This window comes from Sminthopsis crassicaudata, chromosome 1 (genome assembly GCF_048593235.1).
Source record: "Sminthopsis crassicaudata isolate SCR6 chromosome 1, ASM4859323v1, whole genome shotgun sequence".
NCBI lineage: Eukaryota > Metazoa > Chordata > Mammalia > Dasyuromorphia > Dasyuridae > Sminthopsis > Sminthopsis crassicaudata.
In genome coordinates this window covers 141,373,001-141,392,236 of record NC_133617.1, presented here as the reverse complement: position 1 = coordinate 141,392,236, position 19,236 = coordinate 141,373,001, and the positions used below count along the sequence as shown (strand labels likewise).

At 31.8% G+C, this 19,236-nt stretch overlaps 1 protein-coding gene across 5 annotated transcripts in view; it reads right to left on the bottom strand.

Moving 5' to 3' along the window:
• Positions 1-19,236, bottom strand: part of RGS22 (regulator of G protein signaling 22) — a 171,562-nt gene that overhangs the window by 49,902 nt on the left and 102,424 nt on the right. The window lies entirely within an intron of this gene.

The window sequence follows — 19,236 nt, the reverse complement described above, 5'->3', positions numbered from 1 at the left end:
AATTTCCACAAAATTTTCTTATGCGGCACTTTGATTAAGAAGTCTGATTTTTATATCTTTGTGTAATCGTTTTAACATGTGTAATATGACCTCTGATCTGAAACAATACATTGGCAGTAAAGGAAACGGATTCATGAAAGCAAGGTACATTAGAGTAGGCCTTTATTCTTTTAACCCAAAGGGAGGACTTAATAGTTACTTACTGCCTCACCTACAAAAATTTACGCATACTAATGCTCAGTAGAGTTCTTTAAGACTACTCCTTTAAAAAAAAAAAAAAAAAAAAAAAAAAGACTACTACTATAAAATCTCTCTTGGCTTCTGATTTCTGTATCTGATGACCATGCTATGGAAGGGAACTTCTTGAATCTCTGTCTTGGTGCATTTGCTTTTGGCATATGGTTGTTTCTTTTGATCTATGTTGTTGTTGTTTGTCCTTCATTGTGGAAGACCACCATGACATGATATGCAAGTGATTGGATGTAAGTGAGGGAGGACTATGCAAGATTACCTCCACTTTCCTCTCCAGAGCCATCTGCATACAGTGGCAAGATACAGATCAGGACAACTCCGATGAAATGGGAGAATTTGGCCTTTTTAAGCTAGTCTTCAAAAGGTCTGTTTGACTAAGGCTGCATCCATTCAGTGATTAAGACTAGGGAACAACTGCAGCAAAGAATCTCCTCTTTCACCTAATCCAAAAAAGCCTTTTATTTTGGATCTCTGAACCCTCCCAAGATATTTTGGGGTCTACTGGCTAGATGTCTTTCTTAAGGACCAGACCTTAAACTAAAACCAATCTGATTCTCATTGGCCACCATTAAGCCCTGGACCAACTCCCATTTGGTCATTGTTTGGATCTGGATTGACTCAGAATGAATGTAAATAACAATGGTTTCTGCTTTAGCCAGAAATCCTAAGAGTCTCTCCCTCCCCAATTTATGTTAGCAAATTTGGTCTTTTAAATATATGGTATAGTACATGGTTCTCAAAGTGTGGTCCAGAGAATTGGGGTGTGAGTTCTCTGAAACCCTTTCAGAGGGTCTAAAAATTAGTTTTCCTTTCTAATATCATAAGTATCTATAAATATAACCCACATAAATAAAAACTCTCTGGGCAGATCCTCAGTAATTTTTAATAGTATAAAGATACTGAGAACAAAAGTTTGAGAACCAGTGGTATAGTATAGTTCTCATTACCTGAATGTCATTTTAATAATTAGTATATTATACTAGTTATTTTTTAAATTTATAGATTCAGAACCTGTTAATCTCTATCAGCAAATCTATTCCAAGTAATAAGATAATTTATGTCAGAAAATGTGCAGATTCAATTAGTCTGAAAGCATGAATTTAATTTTATTTGAATTAAAGTATCAATCACTACCGAGGGTTAACTTACTTTTGCATATTGCTAAAAACCTAATATACATCAATTGTTGGGTTTTTTCCCCTAGATACTGGAAAACAATGTGATTTAGTGATAGAAATATGTCAGTTACTCTGAAAAGAAGAAATAATTAATGAAATTTATTTCAAAGGGGATAAAAATGGTTCTATTGTGTTCAGTTTTCAAAAGATGGGAAACTATACAAGCAGCTAAAGATGTGATACAATATTAAAATATGTTAGGAACACCTTAATTCAAGGGGGGAAAAATCAGCAAAAACATTTTAACAAATCATAATGGGATAATTTTATTCTTTTAAATATATTTTCCAAATATGTGAAATTCTATGATACAGATTTTACTAAAGTAGATTTCAACCAATCAAACAACAAATATTAAGCATCTGAATGGGGATGAAATAGTCCCTGTAACAAACAGCATATATTCTATTAGAGGAAACTATATGTATAAATATAAATAAAGGAAGCCTAAAACAAAGTAAACACAAGGTAATTTGTCTTTGTACCTAAGCTTGAACCTTGCGCTATTACTATCAAGTGTACCATCAAGAATCTTCCCAATCACTTAGGCTTGCAATCTTGGTATCATCCTTGACTTCTCACTTTTTCTTACCACCCATTTTTCAATCTGTTGCCAAGTCTTGTTGATTTTATCTTTGTAACATATTTCAAATATGGCCCCTTCTCTCTTCTCATACAGCTAGGCCTTTATAATCTTCAAAGCCCAGTCTCCCCTGATCCCATACCCCTCTCAATCTTCTTATATCTTACACCCCAATTTGTACTCTTCCATCCAGTGACTCTGCCCTCCTTTACATTTCTCAAACAAGATACTATATCTCACTTTGGGCATTTTCTTCAGTTATTCCTCATGACTGAAACATTCTTCCCGCTCATTTCTAACTTCTGACTTTCTTCAAGTGGCAGTTAAAACTATCACTTTTTATAGGAAGCCATTCCCAATTTCTCTTAATTCCAATGGGTTCCCTCTGTTGATCATTCTCTCTCTATTGCCTATAGTTTGTTTGTATATCACTATATGTAGTTTCCCTCATTAGACTGTGAGCTCCCTGAGGGCAGGGACTGACTTTTGCAATTCTCTACATCCTCAGGGATTAGCAAAGTGCTTGGTACAGAGCAGACACATAATATTTGTTGACTGACATCATTCTATTATTTTTCTATCTAAGCCTTGATGCTGGAGTGATAGGCCAAGGGTCACACATATAATAAAGCTCTCTAATCCTATCTTATTTCATGTTCTTTCAAAAATTCAGTGTTCTAGGCAAAGTTCCCCAAATGAAATACTCCATCTTGCCTCTGAGTATTTTCATAAACGTTTTTCTATGCCTGGAATACACTCCCTCTTTATGTTTACCACTCAGGATTCATATGTTATTTCAAGGTTCAAGTGCAAATGCTACCTTCTCTATTAAATCTTTTTTGATATCAATATTAGTGCTTCCTCTTCAATTATCCTTAGCCAATATCTCCTCAGAAGCTTTCCCAATACTGCCATCTTCTAGGGCCCTTCATTCTAATGCTTCATTCCATTTACTTTGAGCTTATCTTGGACATATTAATTTAGGCATATGCATTCTTCCTCATTAGAATGTAAACTCATTTAGTACAGGGATTTTTTTCTGTCTTGTATGTTTGCTTGCTTGCTTGATGTTGTATATTCCCCAATAAAATGTAAACTGCTTGATCCAAGGTACTTTTTCTTTGTTTTCGTTGTTATTAATTTTTTTTTGGTGAAGGATTTGTCTGTGGCTTTTTTTTCCCCCATGGAATGATATACATACATGTATGATATACATACGTTTTGCAAGCTTTATAAATTTACTTGCTTTCTCTTTGAGAAGAGGAGAAGGAGGAACAAAGGGAAGGAATTTGGAAGTCAAAATTTGAAAAATAAAAGAATGCTGAAATTATTTTTAGATGTAATTGGGGGAAAATATTAATAAAAAATACCAAGGACTGTTTCATTGTTAGTTTATACATATATATATATGTGTGTGTGTGTGTATATATATATATCATAATATCTTATACATTATAAGTACTTAATATATATTTTCTGAATAGAATTAAAATATAGTAAAACTGTTGTATAGTAATTTTGGATAGACCAGATTTATGATTTCTAATTACTTTCAGTGAAAAGAAACCTTTTTATACAGATCAATATCTCTCAATAAATATGCCATCTTTATCCATATAGTTTTAAAAGAAGTACTTTCATAAAAATGATCATTCATTAGAATTATTTTCTTTTTAAAATATATTTTATTCTTCTCTCAATTACATGTTAAAACAACTTTTAATAATTTTTAAAAAGTTTTAAGTTCCAAATTCTATATCTCCTTTCCTTTATTTCCTTTCCCTCCTCCCTCCTAGATAGTAAGCAATCAAATATAGATTATACATATGTAATCATGTAAAATACTTCCATATTAGTCATTTTATTCAAGACTCAAAAGAAAAAGAAAGAAGAAAACTAAAAATAGCATGCTTCAGTTTATAATCAATATCAGTTATTTCTTTGAAGATGGATAATATGCTTCCATTATTAGTTCTTTGGGATTTTCTTGGATCACTGTATTGCAGAGAATAGCTAAGTTATTCACAGTTTTTCATCAAGCAATACTGCTGTTATGGTATACTTTACTTTGCATCAATTCTTATGAGCCTTTCCAATTTTTTCTGAAATCATACGTATTACTTGTCATTTCTTATTGTATAATAATATTCCATTATAATCATGTATTAGTTTGTTTAGCCATTCCTTAATTGATAGACATCCCTTTAATTTCCAGTTCTTAGCTACCATAAAAAGAACTGCTATAAATGTTTTTGTACAAATATGTTCTTGCCCCTCCTTTTTTTGGTGTTTTTGGGATACAGACCTAGCAGTGGTATTGCTGGATCAAAGATATGTACAATTTTATAGCCCTTTGGGTCTAGTTCCAAATTGTTCTCCAAAATGGTTGGTTCAGTTTACAACTCCACCAACAATGCATTCGTATCCCAGTTTTCCCACAACCCAACATCCGTAATTTTCCTTTTTTGTCATAGCCAATCTGATAGGAGGTAGAACCTTAAGAGTTGTTTTAATTTGCATTCCTTTTAAGTTACATTCCTTCACATGACTATAGGTAGCTTTGATTTCTCTGCTTGAATACTGCCTGTTTATGTCCTTTGACCATTTATCAATTGAGAATGACATAGAGTTTTATAAATTTGACTCAGTTCTCTATATATTTGAGAAATAAGACCTTTATCAGAGATACTTATTATAATTTTTCCAATTTTAATTTTGATTGCATTGGTTTTATTTGTACAGAACCTTTTAAATTTTATTTAATTAAAATTATCTATTTTATATTTTGCAATGCTTATCTCTTGTTTGGTCATAAATTCTTTCCTTCTCCATAAATCTGACAGATAAACTATTCTATGCTCTCCTAACTTGCTTATGGTATCAACCTTTATATTAAATTATGAACCCATTTTGACCCTATCTTAGTATATAATGCAAAATGTTGGTTTATATCGTACTGTTGGTTCTGCCATACTGTTGTCCCAGTTTTTTTTTTTTTTTTATCAAATATTAAGTTTTTGTTCCAAAAGTTTGAATCTTTATATTTATCATATACCAGATTACTATGATTATGTACTATGGATATAATTTGAAATTAATCTATTCCACTGACCAATCAATTTCCTAGTAGTACCAAATTGTTTTTGATAATTGTTTTATAATACAGTTTAAGATCTGGTAGATCACCTTCCTTCACATTTTTTTCATTGATTCCCTTGACATTTTTGACCTTCCAGATGAATTGTTATTATTTTTTCTAGTTCTATAATGACAGTGAATAAATAGATTAATTAAGATAGAATTGTCACTTTTATTATATTGGCTCAGCAATTAATTTTTCCCAATTGTTTAGATCTGACCTTATTTGTGTGAAAAAAGATTAAAATTATTTTCAAGTAAATACTAAAGTGTACACATGTGAATGATGCTATGCGAAGTTAGTGAGAGAAGTCTGATCCTTAAGAACAGTATAGGCATAAATTAAAAATACAAGAAGATTCTAAGATAGTAATAAACATACGAAGCAAATACTGTATTCACATTATCTTAAAGTTGTAATAAGAAATTTAGGATGGCTATATATTAAGTTTAATTACAACAATACTTGGCCTGTTCCAATGCTCTTTTATTCAAAGATTTCAAAGTGCTTTATTAAGGAAAGTAGCAAAATAGAAGTTTCTTCCAGCTCTAACATTCTGTGGTTGTGTAGCATAAATCTGAAACAACCATTGCTGCTAGTTACTTGATAGAGCTATTTATAAGCACGATTTATACAAAAAACAGAATATGGTGGCTATGAGGGGTATCACTACAATTTGGAAAGAATCCAAAAGTAATGGAATAGTGATAAAAACAACAACAGATGTTACACAGCATAAATAGAGTAGAAAAAAAACTATAACTTGACTTGGTCTTGTGCAATGACAAAGGAATCTTCCTAAAAGTGACAAACACTGGTTAGTTGAGTAAATTGCTTTCTGGTTGATTTTTAATTGGGATCTAGGAAATGTTTTCTCTCTTATGTGACAACAGCTAAAAAATTCTCCACATGGTACCAATCTATCTTTGTGTGGGAGGAAGTTTTATCTACTGGCAAGAGAACTGGGCTTTCAGGCAGGAACATGATGTTCTTGAGACATCCCTTAAATCACTCTGCAAACTTTGTCAAAGTATTTCATTACTATAAACCTCAGTTTCCTTGCCTGCAAAAATACAGGCAGTGTTGTAACTTATTGAGGTTCTATGACTAGTGATGGCGAAGTGTAGGAATTAATAAAGTCCAATAGCAAATATTGGGTTTTATCTCTCATCTAGCTCCATGCTATCACAGTTTGGCTATAAACATGACCTAAAAGAGAAAGTCATTGTGAAGCATTATCCCCAATCTGAGGGTGGAGAGAAAATTTCTTCCTTTCCTTGTGTTCAAAAGGTTCTTAAGATTTTACTCCTTGTGACAGAACATAGTGATTGATTTTCTTATGACAGAAGTTTCAACCAAATAGATAAAACTGAAATTAAATTTAAATTTTTGTCAGTCCTTTAAAGTTAAATGAAAAAATACTAACTCTAATAAAGATCATGTTATATTACCAACTTAAATTTATTATTTTTAAATGACATATTACATTATATTTATATTTTCATATATTATTATATAAATTATATATTCATTATAAAAGTATTATCTATAGAAAAGTTAGGAATGTTAATTAGAAAAAAATAGGTACCCTCTCTTTATTGAGGACTACCAATGTGCTAATTTAATGAAGGAAAATACAGAATTTATTTAAGTCCAAATCTGTACACTTATGAAGTTACATTCTGAAAGGAGAATAATAGAGATACTTATACTACACAATATTATATGATGAATTCATGAGCAAGCAGCAAACCAAAATACTACACAAAGTTCAGGAGGAGGCTTTTGCCTAGAGGAGATAAAAACATCCAAATAGCAGCCCTGAAGGATGATTCTGATCTTCTGGCAGGATAAGATACCAGACACTGAAGTCTTTTCTTGAACTAAACTGCCAAGCATTCTAACTCTACTGCAGAGAGAACTTCTCAATTAGGTTGTTCACATTGTTCGAGTATCAAATGTACACTATTTTATGGAGAACACACACAGGGCAAGTTCTCTAAGATGGTCAGAAAAAGTGATCCAAGGATACTCTCAAGTATCTCTTAAGATTTAGAATTGATTATATGATTTGGGGGATACTGACAGAAGACTGCCCAGAATGTTGTGCCCTCATCAAAGAAAGTGTTGTGCTTTATGGGCAAAACAGAACTGAATTAGCAGGAGAAATGCAGGATACACAAAGTTAGGGAAGCGACCCCAAATGTTCACAGCGACTATTTGTATCTGACCTGTGGTGGAACATTCCAAGCTCATATTGGTCTGATCAGCCACAGTTGGACACACTGTAACCAGACTCTAACATAATGATGTTATTTTGGTCCTCTTCAGGATCAAAAGACAGCAACAACAAAAAACAACATTGTATTTCGAATCAAGTGTTAATAGCAATTGTTTCCATAGGCTAAGACATCAAGGAACTTAATGAAATTACAACCCAATGAATACATAATACAGCATAAAAGGCTGATAACTATTCCTTAATGATTCACTCGGCACTCCTTCCCCACAAGGTGCTTCCCCCATCCCCAGCAACTCTGACAGTGACCCATATCAGGATTCGGCCTGTGCTCTGAGACCTACTCTACAATTCCCTAGTTGCTATGTCTCTGCCACAATATCTCTGACTGAATATATCAAGACAAGAAAAATAAATCAATACCTGATAACGCAAAGTAGCCTGTGCATTCCCAAGAAAACAAGAAACCAGAGCAGGATAGGTAGGAATAGTTCAAGAGAAAAATAATAATAAAAAAGTAGAATTTACAGCTTACATAGGCAGAAATATTTGGTGAAATAGAAAAACTTGAATCTATAATGTCTCTCCCAAGAAACAAAAGACAACTGATCGGGAAAGTAAATACCTCTTTAGCTGAGTAAAGAAAAATCTAGAAAAGAAAAGCAAAAAGCAATAATGTTAAAAGAAAATATGATCTTTACATAAGCAGAACCTATTGTAGACAGGATGCAGAGAGGCAATTTAACTTCCACCTCCCAGAAGAAAACACCAAGACAAATAACAACATAACAAAAAAAAATTGTCCAGAACTTAAGAACACAGAAAATAAATTGAAATTATTCATATATTTCCAGAAAAAAAAACCTGGGCTACAAACTTCAAAACAAAATAGTGATTAAATTGAACTAATCTAATGATAAATGACAAATTCTTTGACTAGGAAAAAGATAAAACAAAGTGCCACTCCATAGATCATCCTTAGCACTTTGCATTTTTCTTTAATATTTATAATTTTTGAGAAGGTATCAAAGAAACATGTATACTCCTTTCTATTCCCACTCAGTAATCACCAGAGGTCAATCATATCTAAATTCTATTTTTTTCTAAAATTCGATTCAGGTCTATGATTCACTGTTTAATTTTTGCTAACTATATCTGACATTTTTTTTTGTCCTGTTTCCTTTTTTATGAGTGTTTTGCTTTAGACTAGTCTCTCCCTTATTCTATATTTTCTTTTATCCTTCCTCGTCCTCATTTCCCTATTGAAAGAAATGTATTTTTTATAACCAACATATTATTTCTATATATATTTTTCCTCCTTTGATCAGTTCAGGTGAGTGCTACCAGTTCTCTTTCAACCCTTTCTCTTTGTAAAGACTTGTGTGTGCACATACCAATTATGAGATAATGTTCTCCCATCCTTTCTCTCCCACTTCTGCCTCAATATGTTCCTCTTTCCTTCTCTTTCCATTCTTCTTTTAAGATCATCAGAATATAATAGAACATGTTCAGTTAATCTGAACATTTTAATTTTTTGTAAGTATGCATCCATTTCATTTAGGTTGTCAGTTTTATTGGTTACATAATTGATTAAAACAGTTCTTAAAATTTTCTATAGACATAATTGTTTACAAGTTTCTAAATATTTCTTTTATTTCTTCTTTATTGCTTCTGAATTCAGCTTTTCATTATTGATACTGATTATTATAAATTAATTATTCTTTTTTAAAAATATTTTTTCAATTACATTAATTTTTAATAAAATTTTGCATTCCAAATTTTCCTCCCTCCCATGTTCCCCTCCCCACTCCCTAAGCAAGCAATTAGAGTTTATGCATGTGCAATCATGTTAAACATATTTATACATTAGTCATGTTGTGAAAGAAGAAACAGAAAAGGGAAAAACAGATCAAACCTTCCCAAAACCAACAAATCCCCTTAAAAGTGAAAACAGTAGGCTCCAATTTGCATTTAGACTCCATAGTATTCTCCATCCTAAATCTTGGAATTATCTTGGATTATTGTATTGCTGAAAAGAGCCAAGTTTGTAATAGTTGACCATCATGGAATGTTGCTGTTACTATTTACAATATTCTTTTGATTCTGCTCACTTCACTCAATATCAGGTTTTTCTGAAATCTTCCTACTCAACATTTCTTATAAAAAAAAATAGTATGCCATTACATTCCTATGCTACAACTTATTCAGTCATTTCCCAATTGATGGGAATACCCCCAATTTTCATTTCTTTGCCACCACAAAAAGAGCTGCTATAAAGATTTTGTACAGGTAAGTCCTGCCCTCTCCCCCACCCCCTTTTTGTAATGATTTCTTTGGGATACAGAATAGTGGTATTTTTGGATCAAAGGGCATACAAAATTTGATTGCCTTTTAGATATAATTCCAAATTACTCTGAAGAATGATTTTCTTTTTGAAAAACCAGGTTAGCTAATGGTTTTATTCTATTTTTTAAACACGTTTAATTTTTTTTGTTTTCAGTTTTGTTAATTTTTTCAATGATTTTCAGAATTCCTTTTTTGTGTTTAATTGGGGGTTTTGTTTCCTAAATTTTTTTTAGTTGAATACCTAAATGAATGCTCTGCTCTTTTTTTAATGATGAAAATATTGAGATATAAAATTTCCTCCCAAGTACTACTTTGATCACATCTCAAAAATTTTGATATGTTGTCTTTTTTTGTTGTAATAGTTAATGAAATTATGATTATTTCAATGATTTTATTCCTTTGTTAAGATTAAATTATATAGTCTCCAATTAGTTTTTTAAAAAGATAAATATGCTTTATTTGATGAAGAAAAGCACAAAGTATTTCTCAATGGTTCTCCCTTAATTTTGATGCAATCTCAAACTGTAAAATTGTACTATGAAGTTTTTTCTTCAGAAAAGGGACTTTTAATTATGTCATTGAATTCCTAGTACTGAAATGATTATTAATAACCAATTATTCATATTGGGGGAGGGAGATTCAATTTTTTTTCCTTTATACTTCCTCATTCAAAATCCAATCTTTGTGAAGGACAGGGCTGACAATGAGATATTCTTCTAAATCTTGTGGCAGGATCCTACCCAAGTTTAATTCTGATTAAAGGGTAAAGAGAATCTAATTTAAGTGAATTCTGGTTTATTTTTCTACCTAGATAAGACTGGGTGAAGATGGATCCTTATGTCTAGAGTGACCTGGCTTGAGATGAATCTCTTTATCCATGAGTGATATGATCAGTCATGGTTCTTCAGCTCTTCATTGGAATAAGATCACCTTTCATTATAATATTCATTTTGTTAACAAGTTAGTACTGATTTTCACTGTCAAGGACAAACCATTTTCCAAAAGTATTTAACCAAGGTTCATCTTTGGTTTCTGAGAGAACCACTGACCTGAGTTTAATAAACTTCAATAAATTTGCTAGTCATAATTAATGTATTATTAATTACTCAGAAACTCTGTCTCCCAAAATTTTCATTCATTTCAGTACTTATACATTGTAACTTAATAAATTCTTGATTTTACTGTGTTAAAAAAACAAACAAACAAAAAACTTGAACAGATTACAAGAAACAAGTTCCCTTCTAGACACAGGTTTCTTTCAAGTCAGAAAAGATGGCTCATGTGGTTATAGTCTGGATAAATGTGTCAATCATTGGATGTTTAATGAATTCACTTTCTCATTTTCTGGTTTCAATGTAGGAATGTCAATTGATTTTAAATATTTGCTTCAAAGGCCCTTTGTTGTATACTTTTTATTGAATTACAATCTGTAAGTCTTTCTACTTTTCTGAATTTGTGAGATTTTATGCCATATACATATATGCCATATATATATATATATAACTGATAACATGTAGATTCCTTTTTACTCCATTCATTATTCTCCAAATGGCTTTCAAATCTAACTTTTCTAAAATTCTACTTAGGTACTTCATTTTTTTTTTTTTTGGAGGAGAGAATAAATGGAGCCATCCTTCTCTTATTCCCTACTATGAGAATTTTATTATCTATTTCTCCCTGTAGCTCATTTTCTTTGAAAATTCAGATGCTAATCCATTTGGTACATACTTTATTGTCTCTCCCTTTATTAGCAAAAGTTTCTCTTTATATTTCTTTTGATTATATCTATGTTTAATAGATACTGCTTCAGTCTCTTATTTTAACTTTTTGTAGATTTTTGTTTCAGGTATGTTTCTTATAAACAGCAAAGTGTTTAAAATCTAGCTTCTAGTTCATTTTGCTTTCCTCTTCCATTTCGTAGGTGAGTTTATTTCATTGGCATTCACAGCTATGATTGCTGTGCATTTCCCTCCAACCTATTTTCTTTTAATTTTTTTTTATTTTCAAAAATAATTTTATTTATGATTCAGATAAAGTAGAGAAATTGAACATTTAGGACTAAACAAACATATGTCCCATCACACCACCAAAGTTTTAATGAATAATTTTGATTTTTCCAGTAGTAAAACATATGACAATTATTTTTATCTATAAACCTTATTTGGGGTGGCTACTTAGAGAAAACAAACATTTTTACAATGATCAAAACTGTGGCATGTTTGAAACATCTTGATAAATTGTGTATTTTAGCAAAAGCTAAAAAAAAAAAAAAAAAAAAAAGATTTTTCTCTTTTTTTACTTCTGGGTTCTTCTTTAAGAATTTGTTTTTTTTAAGACTAGTCCCACTGTATTAAACTGTTTTCCTTTCTATCTTCTTCTTTCCCTCTTGCCTGTTAAGTGAAGTATATTTCAGTGTGTGTGTATGTATATGTGTGTGTGCGCGCATCCTTTCTTTTTTAAACTGGTTCAGATGAGAGTAAAATTCAAATTATCACCTGTGCCATATGATTCCTTTCTTTTTTTAATATAGGATTCTGCTTGCACCCTCCAAATAAGAGAACTTTCCCCATCCTTCCTCTTCCTCCACCATCTCAGAATATTTCTCTTCTCTTTCTTTCTCTTTTTTAAAAAAAAATCATAAAAATATGGAGTGATAGTAAGGTAGAATAAAGTTGTTTTTGGTTTTTTTTTGGATGATGGGGAGATATGGCAACAAGGAAGCAGATATGAAAGAGAGGAGAAAGACGAAGAAGGAGAGAGGGAAATCGAGATAGAAAGATAGAGGAAGAGAGAAAAGGAAAGGGAGAAAAAAAGGAAAAAAGAGAATAGAGGAAAAAGTCAGAACTAAACTGCTTATTATTTCAATTTTCTTCTTTAGCACTCTCATTTCTTTTAATATCCTTTTTATTTCTTCCAGAAATTATAACAGGCTCTACCCATAGTTCCTGTTAATTTTTTCCTCTAAACTTTTTGTTTTGGATGTCCCTGGACCCATAAAATTTCTTTTTTGTTCATGTCATCTTCTGTTATGCTTATTTTAGACTTTACTTTCTGAATTGTGATTTTTGTCAAGATCAATTATCAATACTCCTGAACTCTTAGAAGGGATATTGGGCACCTATTTTATTTTTATCTGTTTTAATAGGGTCTTGCCTCTGGCCTTCTTTCTTATTTTGTGTCTATCATGCACAAATTGCTGCCAGGCGTATCTTTGGTTATAGATTGCTAAACTACTTAAGGCATACAGAGGTGGCTAAATGTCTACTTGATGAACTTATAGGAACTTGAGGGTGTAAGGGCCAATTGTTGCCCTCTTGGTTAGATACTTTGATGATTCCAGTTCAGGACTAGACCTTATAGCAGCTGCTTCAGTTCTTTGGCTCCAGAGGGCAAAGCAAAGCAATAGATAAAAATTGCAAAGTAGCAAATCTAGTCTTGATATTGGAGGGCAGTGAATCTGTTAACAATTAATTAGAGTTCTCTTAAAAGAGAATTTTTTTTCCAAAAAAATTTATTCAATATGAGACATATCTTTAGTTTTTATTAAGGAGATTGATCATGTTTATGATCAAATCCACCTCTAAATTGGAATTCTATTGCTGACCCAGCCTTCTTGTCAGCACCAGGGAAGCAGCACTTTGTGTCTTTGTCAGCTTCACCTTGAGTAAGCCAGGAAGAATGCCCACCCTCCAGGCCTTTAGACTTTACTCCCTTCTGTCTCAGGACTTCTGTGGAGCATGGCAAACACAATCTTAGGAGGGAGGTGAAGGTTATCCCAGAAGCATGAATCGCTTCATTGGTTAGGTACCAATAGAAATGCCTCCCTGAAAACTGCTCCTTAACATAACCATGAGACTTTAGAGAATGCATGGCCTTCATGACATGGGGTCTGGATACATTCTTGTCTGCCAGCTCAGGGCACTTTGGCACATGGACATCCTTCTTGGCTATCATTACTCTCTCCTTAAAAAGAAGTTCATAGATGATAGCTTAGTTCTTCTTGGCATTAACATCTCTGTAGTGAAGACAGATGCTTCTCTAGATGAAGCCCAGGACAGAAAGCAACATGGCTGTTTCAAGAGGTGTAGGCTCTCCCATTTTGGAGATCCTCAAACCGGATAACCATTTATCAGATATGAAAATGAGAATTCTTTTGATTGAATTAGACAACTGTGACACTCTAGAGGAATGTATTGAAAAATGATGAGGAACTTCAGCAGTTATCTTTGCTTAATCCATACAAGACTTTTCAGGGCTTCCTAAGCCAATCCCTTCCATCGTTTCTTAAAATACAGTAGTATTCCATTACATTCATATACCATAACATTCATCCATTCTCCAAATGATGGGCATACCTCCAGTTTTTGTTACTACAAAAATAATTGCTACAAATAATTTCATGCTTATGAGTCCTTTTCCTCTTTCCCTAATCACTTTTGAGGATATAGGTGTAGAAGTAATATTGCTGGTCAAAGAATTTGCACAGTTTAGTGGCTCTAGAGAATGATTTCAAATTGCTTTCCAAAATGAATGGACCAACAGTGCACAAATGTGTCCATTTTCCTGCAGCCCCTCCAACATCTGTCATTATCCTTTTTTCAGTTGTCATCTGTCATTATCCTTTTTTCAGTCATCATCTGTCATTATCCTTTTTTCGGTTGTATTTCTCCATCCATTTGGCATAAGGTGGAACTTTGAGCATTGTTTTAATTTGCATTTCTGATTATTAACTTGAAGCATTTTTTTTCATGTTTCTCAAAAACCTGGATTTCTTCCTTTTAAAACTGCCTCTGTTCATATCTTTTGACCATTTATCTACAGGGAATGACTCTCGTTCTTATAAATTTGGATGAGTTTCTTATGTATCTTGGCCATGAGCCCTTTAATGGAGAAAGTTACTGCAAAGCAGCAACAGTAACCATTTCTCTTCTAAATTTTAAGTACATTAATTCTGTTTATGTTAAAAAGAAATTAAAAATTTTCTGTAAGCAAAATTGGTGATTTTGTCTTCTTTGATCCTCTCTTATTTCTTGTTTGATCCAGAATTCTTTTCTATCCATAGTTCAAAAGACAAAGTTTTCCTTGACAAAGTCATCCTTTAATTTATCATGTCACCCTTTATTTCTAGGTCATGTATCTATTTGGTGCTAATTATTTAGTATATAGTATGACTATTGATCTTTAAACCTGATTTCTGTCAGGCAGATGTACAGGTTTTGTCAAGCAGGGAGTCCTCATCTTAGTAGCTGGAGTCTCAGTTTATCAACTACTGTGCTACTTACCATATGATTCTGATTGTCTTTTTTGTGTAATTCTATATTGGAAAGAAGAGATTATAGATAATTCTCTTTGATTTTCTTTGTAATTCTGCATTTTTATGCATTTTTACCAAGCTACTTATGAGGGATCTGAGTTCCTTTAAACCCTAACCCACCACCACCTTCCCAAAAACTCAACCATCTTCTTTCCATCTATCCTACTGCTGTTCCTCTTTGAACTCAATTTTTTATAAACAAAGATATCTATTTTTATTTGCACATTATCATAGTATGTTTGGGACTATAGAAATAAATTCAAAATGGCAAAGTTTCCAATTATTACTTTCCAAGAAAATCTTCAAGATGCTTTACAAATGATGACTATTTCTAGGAATTTGGGCATAAAAACATATTTTTCCCATCACATTTAAAATTTTTCCCAGTTTATAAGTACAATGTTTCACTTGAGATTTTAGAATGTTATTTAATTTTCTTTTAACATCTATTTTACATCATGTCATTTGTTTATAGTGGAAAAATAGAAATTTTTTAATGTACCTGACAACCACCTTCTTTCAAATACAATACAATACATTCTAAGACTAGCTTTTTTCACATTACAAATACTGTCATGTGTCCTGGCGCATACACATTTTTTTAGTACATCATAAAATCTATACAAACAAACCAAAGTAGTTAGGAGGATGGGTTACTGAATTTTTTCTTCTTTTTGACAGAAGGAAAAGAAAATAAAGGAAACAATTTCTTCAACAGTTTCTCTTTTGGATTTCTCTGTCCTAAAGAGCAAAGGATGACATGTATGTCATTAGATTATTTTTATACACTTTTTATTAGTAGTATTTTTTATTTATTTATGTAATAAATTACTCATTTCCCAATAATCCCTTGCCATTAAATATTAATTGTCATTGCATTACAAATACTGTGTTAAGCCCAATACTTTCATTGTGCCAAAGATAAACATAGAATTAGGAAACGCATCTTTTACATAAGTAAGGGTTCATTTCATTAGATACAGCTTGACACTCAACAGTATTCCAATGAAAACAAGAATAAATTTTGTGCAGACTTAAAAGGCAAAACCAAGACTAATAACAAATGTTGCAGCATGCATGTTGATCTGTTATGTTACATTTCAGCTGTTAGTTATGTTAATGGAACAGCTTAACATATTTTCTTTTGATATATTTATTTTAACGATCATGTGTATGTATCTTTTTATGATTGCCTAGTAACACAAATTGTATGATGTTTTGCTGTCACCATCTGGTCAGGGTTGGAAGTGAGAAAATTAAAATTAAAATACTAAATTGTATGACTTAAAAGTACATACTTTAAGAAAACAAGTGATGTCAAAACATAATAAATTGTGAGTTTGTTAACATTATATTTTCATGTAACAGGCTACAAGAAAAAGTATATGACAGAGTTCCATCACCAACTTATTGGTAAAAACTAATCTGCATATAAGCCAGATATGGAGCAAAGGTAATGTGATCTAGTAACTTCACATAAGATAAATCTTCCTAGTTAAATAAAAATAAAACATCCAGAGGGAAGAGAGTAGGAATGTGTAATAATTCAAGAACTCAAATAGACACAATGATCAACCATGATTACAGAGAACTGATGAAAAAAGCATACTACTTACCCTTTTGAAAAAAAAGAGTAATAATGAACTAAATATACAAACTGAGATACATTTTGGGACGTGACCTTTTTTGCTTGACTAGGCTTATTATAAAAATATTTTTTCTTTCTTTTTCCCGTGTGTGTGTGTGTGTGTGTGTGTGTGTATGTGTGTGTGTGTGTGTGTGTGTGTGTGTGTGCATGTGTGTAAGTGGGAAGGAGAAGAAAATACTTGATTTTTAAGAAATTACTTTTTTAAAGGTGACCAAGAAACCCAAGCTTTAGTGCTTACACTTGAGAGAGCTCTAAATAGAATTGTTCTTCCCTTAAATCAGTGCTTTTTATCTTCTGTCAAAAGTTAAAATCCTTATCATTTCCTATCAGAACAACATGATCACTGTAGGGAAAAGCTGACAAGGAAAAAGAATAGGTTATAACAGTCAATTACAATATTTGAGGGAGCAAAGCCATACTCATGGTATGCCAACTTTTAACACAAACTTCATGATAAACTTATATGTTCTGGCAATTTGACTTGAAACTCAACTTTTCTGTAGTCTGTGATATAAAAATAACTGTTAAGAGAAAAAATTACACTATGCAAAAAGGGAAAAGGGATGAAGGAAAGCTGCTTTGAAATGATATGATTTGCATTTGGAAAAAATGTTAAAAATTACATTCTGAAGTGTGAATTTATGAATTTAATTTTATGACTTTAAATGTTAAGTTTAAATATAGTCCAGTTAAACAAACAAATCAGTTGCACTATTTTAGGGAAAAGAAATTTGCTAATTTGTTTTTCTGGAAAAATGGAAAGAGCAAAAATTACAAAATAATAAACTTTGCTTTGGATACATAAATTAGAATTAATTGATCTAGACTCAGTGGCAGAGGCAAAGTACACCAAAAATATTTCATAAATAAATTCAAACACTGCAGAAGAAATATCCATAAACTGAATAAAATTTATTAATAAACTTAAAGAAAGTGACCTGTGATTTTCTTAACTGAGACTGATAACTCTCTTCTAGATCAGGGGTTATTATACTTTTTTGGTGTCACCTTTCTCAATCTGTGAAGTCTATGACTCCCTCTCAGATTGAGGTCCTTAAATGAATAAGATAAAATACATATAGTTACAAAAGAAACCAATTCTATTAAAATACAGTTGTCAAAATATTTTTTTAAAAAACAAGTTCATGTATGGGATTGCCTGTGATCTAGGGGAGGGAGTAAAGGGAGGAAGGGGAAAATTTGGAAAAATGAATACAAGGGATAATGTTATTAAAAAAATTACTCGTGCATATATACTGTCAAAAAATTATAATTATAAAAATTAATTTTAAAAATAAAATAATAAAATAAAATAAAAAACAAGTTCATTGAGCCTGAGTTAAAAACCCCACTAGGCACAAATTGGTCATCAAAATGGAGACTGTGAGTCTCCAGGAGTGATATATCCAGAGATGACAAAATATGGAGGAAAAAAAGTCTGTATATATCCAAATTTTATAGGGCCTAACAAAATCACATTATATTAGGGTACATAAAGAATTAAAAGAAAATAACAAGAATAGTTAAACAATCCAACTTTTTTTTTTCCTACAAAGCAGGAAAAAATGATGATTTTTAATGACCTCTCATCTCCCTCTAAGAACTCAAAGACATGACTAAGGAACGATGCCGAAAGGGAATAAATTACAGATGGTTCTTTCCACTTGCAAATTTTCATGAAACAGTCCTCCAATTTTCCAATTAATAATCTAAAAGATGGAATCTAAGAATTGCAACATCTTGATATGGGGAGGGGGGTGGAGAGAACTACTGCACAGGATCAGTAAAAGAATTGTATTTTTAAAAAGGCAAAGTGATGACAATTAAACCAGATGCCTAGGAAAGGCAGAACAGAGTACAAAAGAGAATCCAAAAGAACATCAATAAAATGGAAAGAGAAATTAAACTTGAATCATGTTGGGAGAGAATTAAATGTAAAACTCAATAAATTCTACGAGTATAGAGTGAGGGATCAGAGAAAAGTTATTACATGAAGTTCAGGCCAAAACAAAACAAACAAACAAAAAAACCCTCAAAAGATAAATAAGACTAAATAGCTAAGATATATACACACATACATATACTATATATATCATTATATTGTTTCTAATTGAAGATAGTAGATAGTAAGTAGCATGAAAGTATGAGAAGGAAAATCAATACTGAATTATTGACAAATTATTTGGCAAGAGCAAATTTATGAAGAATATTTCCATTTTAAGAAAATCTTAAAGGAAAAAAGAAAAATAAACATTTAAATAATTGTGAAATATTGAATTCCAAAAGATCAGCACAACTCATTAAAGCAAAAGTTATTAATTATTCATGGCTTTTGGAAAGATTTCAGGGGAAGATGACAGAATAAGAGGAAACATTTTTATCTGGTTCATCTAGCATATTTCCTGCACAACAACCTAAAAATGTCCCCGACCAAATTCTAACCAGGAAAACCAAGAATAAGTCATACTAAGTAATTTTTCTAGCCCAGGGTGGCTTAGAAAGATAGACAAACAAGTGTGCTGGCTAGGAGTTTATAG